Here is a 12,371-nt window from a genome sequence, read left to right on the forward strand (position 1 = left end):
AGTTTTGGGTTTTGAAAAGAAATACCTTGTGCTCCTTACCAAAGTGGGAGTGCGACATTATAATAATAATAAAAAGAAAAGGAAATAATCATCTAGCACTTTAGAAATCTGAATACTTTTCTCCAAAGAGATTAATCTGAATTTAGGACACCTCTGAAGCAACTTTTAATCATCACAGACTCCATGGCCATTATCAAATGTGAAGTAGTATCAATCTGGTGACAAAAGTCACTGCCTTAATTGGCACAAACTGGCCCCTCCTGGCAGTCTCAGGAAGCCAAAGCTTACAGAGCTTGAGCTTTCCTCTCATCCCCAGGCAGAAGTCCTTTCTACTGAGGGCTAAGGCAGGAAGAATGTGTTCTCATTGACAATGTCCATGGGGTAAGTATAGATGAATAGATACAGAAGCAATCGATCTCCAAGGCTATTTAACCATCATTTGCACAAGCAAGCAACTTTCAAATAATACCTGTTAACAGAAAATACCAGTTTTCATTTTTCATCTCTGAATCCCCTTAGTCCAGTGTTTCATCTCAGTTTAAACAGCAACTGTTTAAACAGGACCCTGACATTTTTAGAGGAGCCTGTAAAGCCTCTCCTTCATAAAACAGCCAGATTAACATTTATGCATTGTTAAAAAAAATAAACACTTTAACCAAAATCGCCTGAATGTTTATGTGAGGGGAGATGGCTCACAGGACTCTTCAAAGAACATTAGCAGCAATTTCCTACCCCGAGAAAAATAAATTAATTAGCACAGACATCCTGTTCATCATCAAAAGAAAATCTAGCTCCAAAGAACAATCCGAAAGAGAGGGCCTGTGACTGTTTACAAACAGAGCCTGAGCCAACAAATGCAGGAAGAGGGTATCTGGGAGCCACAGCGAAGCCTCCACCCAGTAGCTAGACTCTCCAGCTTGTCCAGGCTTCAGTTCTCCACGTATGTGATAAAATGGAAAGCAGGTAGTGAGGAAGACCTTGATGGGCCTGGTTCCCAGGGCAGAAAAATGGTAAAACAGTGACGTATACTCCCCATTAACAGACAAAAAACCTGTGGGACTAAATGAAGCAAACCATGTTTTACCAAGAGAGAAATGAGGCAGAGAGGGGGACAGTGAACTCTCTTCATGAGAGAGTTCCCTACTCACAGCAGGGTAGGGGCCAAGGAGTGAGCACAATTCAGATTTGCGCCTCCAAAATGAACAGATACAGACATTTTCCTCTTGGTCTGGATTTTGAGTGAAGATAATACCGTGGTGCCACTCTGAATTAAACATGCTGCTCTCACTAGATGTCTCCTGAAAACTCTGCCGTCAGCGTGGATTGCCATTTACAATTAAAACCCCACTAAACATTTGTCATACTCCTGAGACACTTTTATGTGGAGTGGCTGCAAATTTTATTGCTTCCTGTGTCTCCTTCTGAATGTACTTTGCTCTTTGTATCTTGTTAATAAAAATAAAATGCAAAAGAAAAAAAGATGGTTCTTGACAGAGTAAAAAAATTACATCTAAGATCTGTCAGTTTGGGTTGGGATCCCCATTAAGAATACACCATTGTGAGTCTGCAGTGACACAGACTTCCTGCCTTTGAAGGGCACAAGGCAAATGCACCTGACTTTGTGGAAACACAAATATTTGCACATTCAGAACTCCTCAAAAAGTTCAAAGGAATTTCTGTACTGCAGACGAGGGTATTATTTCCATGTTTAATGTCCTTACTTTATATTCCAACAGTACTAACAAAAAATACATCACAGCAGCAGAAGACGCTAGCTCATGGCTGTTTGTTTCTCAAAGACTTGCAAATCACAGAGGTGTGTGCACATGAATGAAGCAAAACCGTCTTTCTAGTCACAAAGATGTGGGTAAGCGGACTCAAGTAGAGGCTTGCATGTACGTGTGCAGTTGGATAGCGCATAGCCTAGGTGCATATAAAGCAATACAGTCCCATAGCCGGGGACCCCACGCAGACAGAGGCAGCGAACTGTGCAAGGACAGGCCTCTCCGATAAAAGGCATTTTCACATATATATTCAAAGACAAAAAAAAAAAAGGTCAGAATGTATAAGGGGGCAAGGATCCAGACAGACTAGAAAGGAACTAACTTAGAGTGACCTCAGTACAGCAAAGAGAGATAAGCCGGTGGGTGGGTCAGAGAAAGAATGACAAAGTATTTTATGTTTACATTAAAAAATAAGTGCTGTCGTTACAGTTACGGGCCAAACCTAATGTAGCTCTTGGCTCTGAGCAAGTTGCACTTGGTGGTTTCTCCATAGCTGCCGCACTAGGCTGTTGTTCTCAAGGGAAGAGCAACCACCCCATGGAAATCACACCTGCGGGCTGAAAAAAAGTCTGCAGAACTAACACCTGTCTTAGCTCCGGCAAGATCTCAGCTCTTAGGCAGGCACGGAGCAGGTGAAAGCACGGACTGTCCCTGCCTCCACTGGACGCCCCCGCAGGCACTGCTGGTGCTATGGGCACAGCGCCTTGCAGGAGCCTGAATATGACTGTAGTCGGGCTGGGTACAGTGATCCAGCCCTGGTTACTTGCTGCCTTCATGATGCCAAACAAGGACTTGAAAGTGCTATTCCTAAAGCACACTCAGTTTCAACAGGGGAAAACAGAAGAGTTAAAAACTTATTTGTATTGATTTTTGCATGTCACTGGAAATGCCATTACAGAACGTAACTCAAATGTTTTACAGGCACACACATCACCTCTGGAGCTCCCTTGAGATCTATTTTCTCTTGGCACAACAGGCTGCTTTGAGGATAGCTCCATATTATGCCCTTATTTTTTTTTGTCAACACCTTAGAGGTTCTCTAAACCCAAACACTGCTTATTTATTTTGATCTATTTTCTAACAGTTTCATCAGAAAGTATAATCCTCTCATTCTTTTGGAAAGGTATGCATTTACTGGTAGTTGACAGTTTCTTCAGCATTTTCTATAGCATATTTATCAACACTGAGACTACAAAAGTGACTGCCTAGATCATTAGTGTGTGGGGCACAAATGACTGTCCGAGACCACTGGCAACATCTGTTTCTCTGCTATAACATTGGTTCTTTTCTGCATATGATACGCTGTGATTGGCATAATTCTGAGCTACAATCTCCGTAAGATTTAGAGATGCAGCTTTCTTATAGATGACACCAAGCCCACTTTGTGCATAGAATTTGTATGTACTTGTTTGTCCGTCTGCTCAGAGACTAATTCCTGCAGAAATTTATCTGACTGCAGACACAGGATTTGGCCTCCTATGTCAGCAATACCTTTTTTCACTTTGTTTATTAGTTACAAAGTTTATACTTAGTACAGTAGCAGTGGAGCAAGCGTTGGATTAAGTGAAAAGAATATTTACTCTCAATTGCCTCTGGCTGCCTGAATTCTACCAAGCCTAATGTTTTATACAACCAACCAACACAGACTGGGTATTGCACCAAAAGAGCTTTGGCCACTAAATATTTGAGATGCTTGGATGTCCTCAAGAAAGCATCGCCGAGAGACATCTAGTGGCAGCAGCAATCTTTGCGCTGGAGAGCTACTGCAAAATATGCAAGTAAATGTCTCCCCTAAGTATTCACTGCAAAGGTTAATTTACGTGCAACTCAGGCTAATGCTGAATAACTGAACACATAAATCATTCCCAGGTGTAAAGAATGCCAAGTGCTAGGACAGCTACCCTGCCAGAAGATTGAAAATACATCCACGATATTTATTTTACGGTATTTAGTTCTGAAGTTTAATTAGCTAAGCAAATGCTTCCAGTTTAAGGAAATTTATTCTGCATTCCTCACACTGCAATCCTTAGAAACACCTTTGCTTTTAGGTCCATGTTTTGGAGTATTTTCCATTCTCTCCCTGGTTTCAAACTATACTCCTTTCAACCAGCTTCAACTGTGCATCTCCTCCTCTTCACATTACTTTTGCTCTTGCTGTCCTCTGTGCTTTTAGCACCCTCTTTGTGCTCATTTATTAGTGTTCCCTTGTTAAAATCTAATCCTACATCAGGATCTTGAAGCAGGTGACCCTGCCCTCTCACCACAAATCATTTCCTCTGCTGAACTGCTATTATGTTCTTATTTCAGGTAAACAGAGCTCTTTAGAGATGGGCTGCTTATTTGCATAGGCCAGCAAGTACTTTCGTACTGATGTACAAGAATAAAAGGAGATAAAAAGAGCTGCAACAAGTCATATCTGAACACCATTACATAGGCAGAACTCCAAGTAAAAAAAAATATTGTACAGAAAGGACTGAGAAGAAATTGAGCTTTCTCCTTTCTTTCCTGCTGTTTACCTCAGTGGAGAAATCACAAACTATCATTTAGAATGATTTTTTTATGATTAAAGAGATTTTCTGCACTTACGAAATCATCTCGACTGCTTAGTATCTTTCAATTATTTAAAGGGGAATTGACAGATATACAGGAGTAAATTTGAGGAAAATATCTGATTTATACAATATAACCAAGTACATCTTTTCAAATGAATTTTCTAATAATCTATTTAAAAAATTCCGTAAGTATTATGTATAAAAAGGAAGGGGGAAATTCAAAGTAAAATGCTGAAGTGTACCTGAGGCTCCTACCACAATTCACTTCACTAAATCATTAATTCTGGGAATTGCTGCCTGTCAAACCTCTAACATCAAGATGGGCTAGTTAGGGGGTATTCATCCCTTTTGGTTGTATCTCAGAAACCTCCTGCTGCAAAACATCCCTAAGCACCAGGATATACTATGACAAACAAACAAACTTATTTCAATTATTAATTTCTTGTGTTTTTCTGAAAATAACAATGCCATACTGTGTTTGCACATGCACAACAACAGGGGAGAAATCAAAGACCTGAAAGGGGATCTTCTAGCACCCAGGAGAACTAGACTGTGAATTAAGATTTTCCATGCTGAGAGTGCTACTTGCTTCTCTCATGTGACACACTACAGGCAGGAGAACCTCTAACTGCTGGGATTAACAGTTTGCCTGGAAAACCTCAGCTTAAAGCCTGGCCTCCACTAAGAGCATCTCTTTAGGATCCCTTCAAATAGCTTTCTGTTAGGAAGGGGCAATAAGGAAAAAATAAACATGCGCATACATTGGGAGAGGGAAGACCTTTAAGAAATCAAAAGATACAAAATGCTAGAAAACGGAGTGGGGCGGGGGCAAGGAGGGTAAGCATTTGCTTAATTAATTCAAGTAATTGGCTCAGTGTTAATGAGCACATGAGGTGCAAGGAACTAGACCAGACCTGATACAGAGGTGGTTCCTCCACAAGAGGAATTCTTAAAACAACAAACACCCCTTGTGCACTTGAGAAACAAAGCTAAGGTTGCATGATCACGTTTATTTTAATGACACAACTGCACATTGCCCCCAAAAGGCAGCATCTCACCCTCTTCCACTCTCATGTTTGCTTTTTCCCGCTGCTTTTCTTTTGCCTGGACTTGCATTCATTGCAGATAAATGTCAGATGATGTTCAAAGGTGAAAAAATATATCCCAACTTTACATATAAAGTGATGGACTCTGAGTTGACTGTTACCAGTCACAAGAAGGAAGGGCAACAAGAATGGCCAAAGATACTGAATGTCACTGTACAAGAGAACACTAAGGAAGCTGGGACTCTTCAGACTAGCAAGGACATCAACAAAAAGTGACATGAAACTTGTTCATAAAATAAGGAGTGGCAGAGGAAAGGAGGGAAAGGAATCCATTCTTCACTCTCTCTTCCCATACAAGACTCATGGGGCATCAGAGGATACTAGTAGGAGCCTAGTTCAAAACAAACAAAAGAAGAAAGTGGCTCTTCATGCAATGGGCGTCCAGCCTGTGCTATTCATTGCCAAAGGATATTGTGAATGATGAAGCTCTACACGCAGTCAAGGGTGGACTGAATAAGTTAATGAAACAGCCCTCCTCCCCAAAGTTACTAAATAACAGGTAGAAAATAGAAAACACATTTCTCAGTAACTCCTGAAGCTGAAAGTACATCCAGGGTAGGAGAGTATTAGGAGGAAGTCTAGATGCCCTATTTTTACTCTTTTGTAAGTATTCACTCAGGCCACTGTAACTCGCTGCACCTTTGTTTCAGATGCTGTACAGCAGTTCTCAGGTTCTCGTGCAGCCAACGAGCGACTGCAATCAGGAGACTGATCCATATGAAAAGCAACAGGGGCAGGTTTAGCTCAGTTGGTTAGAGCGTGATGCTGCTAATGCCAAGGTCACAGGTTCTATCCCCATATGAGCTATGCTGAGGGTTGGACTAGATGATCTCCGGAGGTCCCTTCCAACCTTACCATTCTATGATTCTATGAACCTGACCAGCTCCAAAAACCTGGGTACCTTTCAGTCAGATCAGTTGCCTGCACAGGTCCAGAGCATGGCCGCACAAACATGTGTGTGACACAAGAGACGTGCAGGAAGAATGGCTGGTAATGGGGAAAAGGTACAACCAGCCCTTTCAGCAAGTGTAGGTTTACGCTCAACTGAGACAACCACATAACTCTGGCGTTATCTATCCCCTTTGGTTGGGTGATAATCTGTGTCGGAGTTTAAATCACACCTGCTCCTACAACAACAAAAGAGAAGCTGACATCTCAAAGCATCATCACTTCTGGCTTGCAGAAGTGTATATTGATTTGCCTTGCTCCAGCTCTGCACATTTCCCAGGTAGCCTGAGGAACTAACAGCAGGAGGGTGGATAGCATATACCCACATGTTCCCACAGCCCTTTGGAAAAGGCAGGCCCCTGAACAGCACTCCTGAGCATACTGTCTTTACTGTGGGGAACAGTCTCCTTGTAATCCACATTTAGCGGTTCCTGCTCCACTTAGAAGGCCTGCAGGTGGTGGGAAGGGGGGAAAAGGAGAAGCAGGGCATGGGGAGGCTGTCAGGCAGTTTCCACATCCTGCTGCAGCCTCTCTGACTCCAAGGGCAATGTGTGGTTAAGCCCTTAGGTACACAGTGCCCAGCTCTTGCTGAAGTCAGATTTTGACCGTAAGAGGTCTGAGGATGAGAGCTGAAAGAGTCTTTCTCCTGCCAGCTCCTAGCCCTGCTCTCAGGCCTGCTTTGCCCACCAGACATGTTGTCTTCATTGTAATGGGGAAGAGTAATCTGCTGTGGTCCAGTGAGGGAAGCAGATGCTAGAAACATGATTTCAGGGCAAAGAAGACTTTATTTGGGCCTTACAGCCTGGCAAGACATCCAAACATTTCATATAAACAGTCCAATATTATTTTCCCTTCAGCTCCACTGAGTACTTTAAGAGAGAACCACGAAGGAAGCTAAGGACTGTTAAAGTAGCATCAGAAGAGACAGGACTAGTCATAATTCCTTAATGCTCACCCTTTCTAGGGTACCAAACTTCTTAAAAAAAGATTTAGAGTACAAACAAACTGGGACTCAAATCAGGCACAGTCATCCTTAAAGTCACAAGTTTCATGATACAGACTAAAAGGGAGAAGGAACAGAAAGGAACTGTTAAACGCTACAAACCTATGCTTTCCATTAAGAAGCTAGTCCTCATATTTCCTTCTGGACTTCACTATTTCAGGTAGCTTTAGACTTTTGCCAGATAATTAGGCTCCTAGGTCTCAGAACAAGAGGATGAAGTCCTCCAGAGTTCCTTGGATCACTATTGCCACCTTGGGCTCCCAAAGAATAGATCAGGCCAGTCTTACCTACCGAAACCTAACTCTCATGGAGGGATCTGCCCAGGTCGCCACGGACACGCAAGCAGCACTCACTACCATTTGCACCCTTCAGCCTGAGCCTTGGGTGCGAAGGCTGGACGGAGCTGAGCCCGTACTGCCTGAAGGAGCTGAGTAGGATCTCATAATCCCTAATACAGGCTCTGAATGCTCCCTCAGGCCTCCAGCTGGGCCTGCACAAATTGTTCACACTGCTCAGCAGAGGTTTGCAGCCTTTAGGAAAACAAAAAGTGTCCATCCTAAGATACCAAAGCAGCAGCTGCCTTCAGAGCAATTTTTTGCATGGTCTTCTCACTTGGTTTATATTTACTGATACACTTTATTCTTCTGAAGCCTGAAAGGGCTTCAAAGTCTTTTCCAACTTTCCCCTCTGCGGAGTGCACACATATCAACCATAATGCAATTCCCCTTTTCATTTCCTAACAGATTTATAATTTTAAACTCTGGTCTCACAAGATGCTTCACTGTAAATAGACCTTGGTGCTTTCATAAATCCACGGTTCAGTAAACAGCACAAGCATTTAGCAGTGGAAAGGGGAGTGATCCAGAGGGAAGCCAAACATATGTGAGCTGGATATGACGAACGTTAGAATAAAGTCTGTGAAGTCCAACAGCAAGTCAATTGTGTACATCTGGAAGAGTGATAGAAAGTGGTGCGAAACCCACTTGATATCAGAGGGCAAGACAACAGCTGTGAGGGATGAAACTTGCAGCTGCTCTCAGGTACACTGAAAAAGCAGAGGTTTGGGACCTGAGTCCTTGTGGCCACCCTCACCAGAGGATGCAGCAGCTGGGTGCGCTAGCAATGGGGCTCCCACATTTCAAGTAGAGCTGCGCGAGTTTTGAAAACTGCGGCAGGTTCAGCAAGGCCGAGGCTTCTGTGCAGGCCCGTGCTGTGCAGGCGGCTTTCTGCACCTTTTAACAGCCGCGCGGCGCAGCCACGGGCGCCGAACCGGGCCGGGCCGGGCCGGGCCGGGCCGCAGGGCGGGCGGCGGCCGCGCGGGGGCGCCCCCGCTCCAGCGCCAGCGCCAGCGCCAGCGCCAGCTCCAGCGCCGCCGCGGGCGGCAGCGGCGGCTGCCTCCCGCCTCCCGGGGCCCGCGCCGCCCGCCCGCGGCCGCCGGCGGAGCAGGAGGGGGGCTGCCTCCCCCCGCACTGCCGCCCCCGAGCCTTCCGGCGGCTCCCACCCTGTGTGCCGCTCAAACAGGGACGCGGGGACAGCAGGAAAGGCTGCACTGCAGAGGGTTAAGAACAAAGCGTCACGCCTCATTCAGAAATCGGCGTGGATGTCGACAGTTAGAAAGATGCATCACCTGCGGGAAGATTATTTAAAATGCAGGCTCCTCCTGAGGCCATTTCCACTCTCCTCAGGAAGGGTCACATCAGATACGGTAATGACCAGGCTGGAGATGAGATTTCTAGGCTAAGCAGATCACTGGCCTGATACACGACAGTAACTCTAATGTTTCCATCCTGGACACTGACAGCACCGTAACCCCAAATCATCACTAACAGTGAGGAAGGTCCTGCTTCTATGGTGCACAGCTTCTCTAGATGAGGACCATAGGTTTGAACTCTAAAGAGCAGATCCAGATTTCATGACAGATCTGCACCTCCATATGATGCCAGATGACAAGTTTGGCTACAAACAGCTTCAACCAGGCAAGCCCAGATCTGCATCCCAACTATGGTATTTCAAAACACACAAGTCTGTATCTGTTTCATGCATGCAAAACAGCCTCTCTCCGGTCACAGGAAAGGAATGCCAGGCACTAATGTGCAATGGCTCACCGAAGGCCCCATATTCAGTCCTCATGGTTCTCAGCCAAAGTCCAGAGCTGCAGCCCCTCCTGCCACTTATGGAGGGCCCTGTCTGGTCCCTCAGGTGATGCATCAGAGAAAAGGAGCCAGTGCTGGACCGTGGCTGCAGCTGTGGAGCACCTCCTGTTCACAGAGCAAGCCTGCATGGATCATACATGAATAATGTCTACCTGAATGCAAACATGACTCAAGAGCCAACTGCACAAGCTGCAGATTCATTGTGCAGGGTTCGATGATCTGCTATTTGTAAACAAAAAGACTTTAGGCTCCTTGGTATTTCATGGTTGTTAAAATACACAAATCAGCTGTATTGCTTTCATCTGGAATGACATTTTGTAGTTTATTCAAAGCCTGAGCCTTGAGTTTGAACACGAATGAGCCTCTGCCAATGGTTTGGATTAGATGGCCTGCACCTGATGTTACTTCCAGGCTATTTTCTGCCTGTTGTTCGGGTGTGGCCAAAATCACAAAAGAAGTTGTTTTGTGACTAAGATACTAGAAATCTTAAATGGGTAGAGACTTTTGTCTGAGTTGTACTTAGTGTTCTTACCAGTTTATAAACTTTTATTCAAACCACAAGAATTTTAAGGACAACAACTGTTCAAATTTGTTCAAAATATTACAGTGACATTTTAAATATGATCACTGGATTTGTGCAAGCTGTACAAGAGACATCAGTTTGAGAGTTATGCTGTTCAGAACTATCCTAATAGCAGCTCAAGACTCCTGTAAAATGTAAAATATGTAAAATGTAAAATTAAACTCTGTTCCTGGTCAGCTTCAAATACAGACCTGGTGTAGACTAGGAGTATTCTGTACCTACCCACACTGCAGGGCTTGGTATTCTCCTGAGGGATATGAGGGAACATCTGGGTGTGGTGCACAGGTTGCTTGCCTTCCTCAGACCAGCGTTCTTCATGGTATAACTCCTACAATGCCTCAACAAATACCAAACAAATCCAATCAGTATTGTGAATCTCCTGCAAGACACTTACTTTCAAGTTCAGTTGAGAAAGAGAAATAGCTGAAAGAGCAGAAGGATAAAGCAACATGAAATATGATACATTTCTGTAATAACATCCAGTTTAAACCTAACAAATCCTTTCGAAATAAAGGATCTATCTGCAAACTAAAGTGTCTTGCAAGAGCTGTGATCCAGTAAGACGAGACACACACCATCAAACAATTCACATTCACAAATATGGGCCTGGAGTTGTCTCATCTTCAGTTCTTGGTTCCATTATGGCCTCAAATGAGCCTCACATATCTTACCTCTACCTCTTCGTTTTCAAGTTGATGATACTACTTACTTACTATATATTGCATATAGGACTATGCTATATAAAGAATGAAGAACTGTTAACAGTAAGTGGAGCTATGTCAACTCACATCCCCTGCAGATTTGTTCTATTTTTATTGTGGGCGTAAGATCATTTAGCCAATGAATGTTAGCGCGTGTCACTAACCAGACAAACCTGTAGCCAGTGAGACATGAACACTGTGCAGGGCGTGCATCACACTCAGCAATCCATGATTAATATTTGTTTTTACTAGAGCTTATGCTTTTATACTCCAGAATAATAAACCCCATATTGCTCAGGTAACTTCATTTTTTAATTTCAGTATTCCGGAGGTTGTGGTCCTGCAGAGGGCTTAAAAAGGACAAACAAAAAAAAATGGGAATTACTTTTCCATTATGCATCCCCTTTGCAAATAGAAGGAAGGGTTGTTGTTTGAAGTTTGGAGTTCCCAGGGCAGTTTGCCATGGTTGAGGAAACTGTAGATGTAATATATTACGTACTGTTGCTTTTAATTGCTTTTCAAATGTGAAGACAACTGTGATATTTGGAATAGGTGAGTGAGCTGCATTAATAAATGCTGTTCTGCGGCAGATTTGGTTCACCATGCAAGCTCCTCCACAAAACTTCTACAGTACTCCAGGGAGTAGGGAAGGAAAGAAAGGATCCTAGACATGTCCTACCCAGCCAAAGAGGTGAACATGAAAAACTGTTTATCTTGTAGCTGTATTAACAGAGGTCTACATCCTTATAAGATCCTACAGTAAGAGCAGCTAGCTATAGCTGCAGAGCTATAGAGCTACTGTGTTAGATCGTTCTTTTTAAGTAAAAGCCATACTGCACATCAGATTTAACAGAAAGTTATCTGGCCAGTTGAGAATTGTCTTGGGAAAGAGCAGTTCAGTACTTGCAATAGAAACAGGTAGCCAGCAATGCTCCTTTGCTGAGGGCTAAGTGGGGCTCCTCAGATCTTTGGAAACACTCCAGTTCCAGGCTAATACCATCTGGAGGCTGTTTCCAAAAGGTTACAGACCCTAGGCCCAGCTGGTAATGTATGAAGCATACATTTCTGGGGGAAATCAGTATTCTGGGATTTTGACTAACCTCAAAGTGAGTTGGAGGTTTGGTGGAGATGCTGATTACAGCTGGGTGCTCTTGAGTGATGGGAAATGGTGCAATGAACTTCACACAGCCTTTTGGAAGCCAAGTGTGTAGGCTTCTTCCTGGGACTTGTACAGAGTCTCAGTCCCAGATGTGGAATGTGTTTCTAACTAGCAAGTGAAAAGTCAAAGGAAAATGGCATGTCTGAGGGTGAGGAAGCTTTGCCTCAGCAAAAATGTACTCTGCAGACCCCACAGCCTCCCCCTCCCCCCAACAGCTGTGAGCAAGCCTAGAACTAAAAATCAGACAAGATATTAGCTAGGCAACTAGTGGAAAACAAACTGAAAATTGCTTTCACCCTATCATTCCTGAGTTACTTGCTTTATAACAAAACTGGATGCAGATAGGACTCAGATTGTGGCTCCCAGTTTCTACCCCTCTGTA

At 43.8% G+C, this 12,371-nt stretch overlaps 1 long non-coding RNA gene across 1 annotated transcript in view; it reads right to left on the reverse strand.

Annotated features, from left to right (window-relative positions):
- Positions 1-10,357: 10,357 nt before the first annotated feature.
- Positions 10,358-12,371, reverse strand: part of LOC134143063 (uncharacterized) — a 118,965-nt gene continuing 116,951 nt past the window's right edge. Inside the window, exon 3 of the long non-coding RNA XR_009959023.1 lies at positions 10,358-10,457. This is a non-coding gene — a long non-coding RNA (uncharacterized LOC134143063). The remainder of the gene's footprint in view (positions 10,458-12,371) is intronic.

Source organism: Rhea pennata, chromosome 7 (assembly GCF_028389875.1).
Source record: "Rhea pennata isolate bPtePen1 chromosome 7, bPtePen1.pri, whole genome shotgun sequence".
NCBI classification, from domain to species: domain Eukaryota; kingdom Metazoa; phylum Chordata; class Aves; order Rheiformes; family Rheidae; genus Rhea; species Rhea pennata.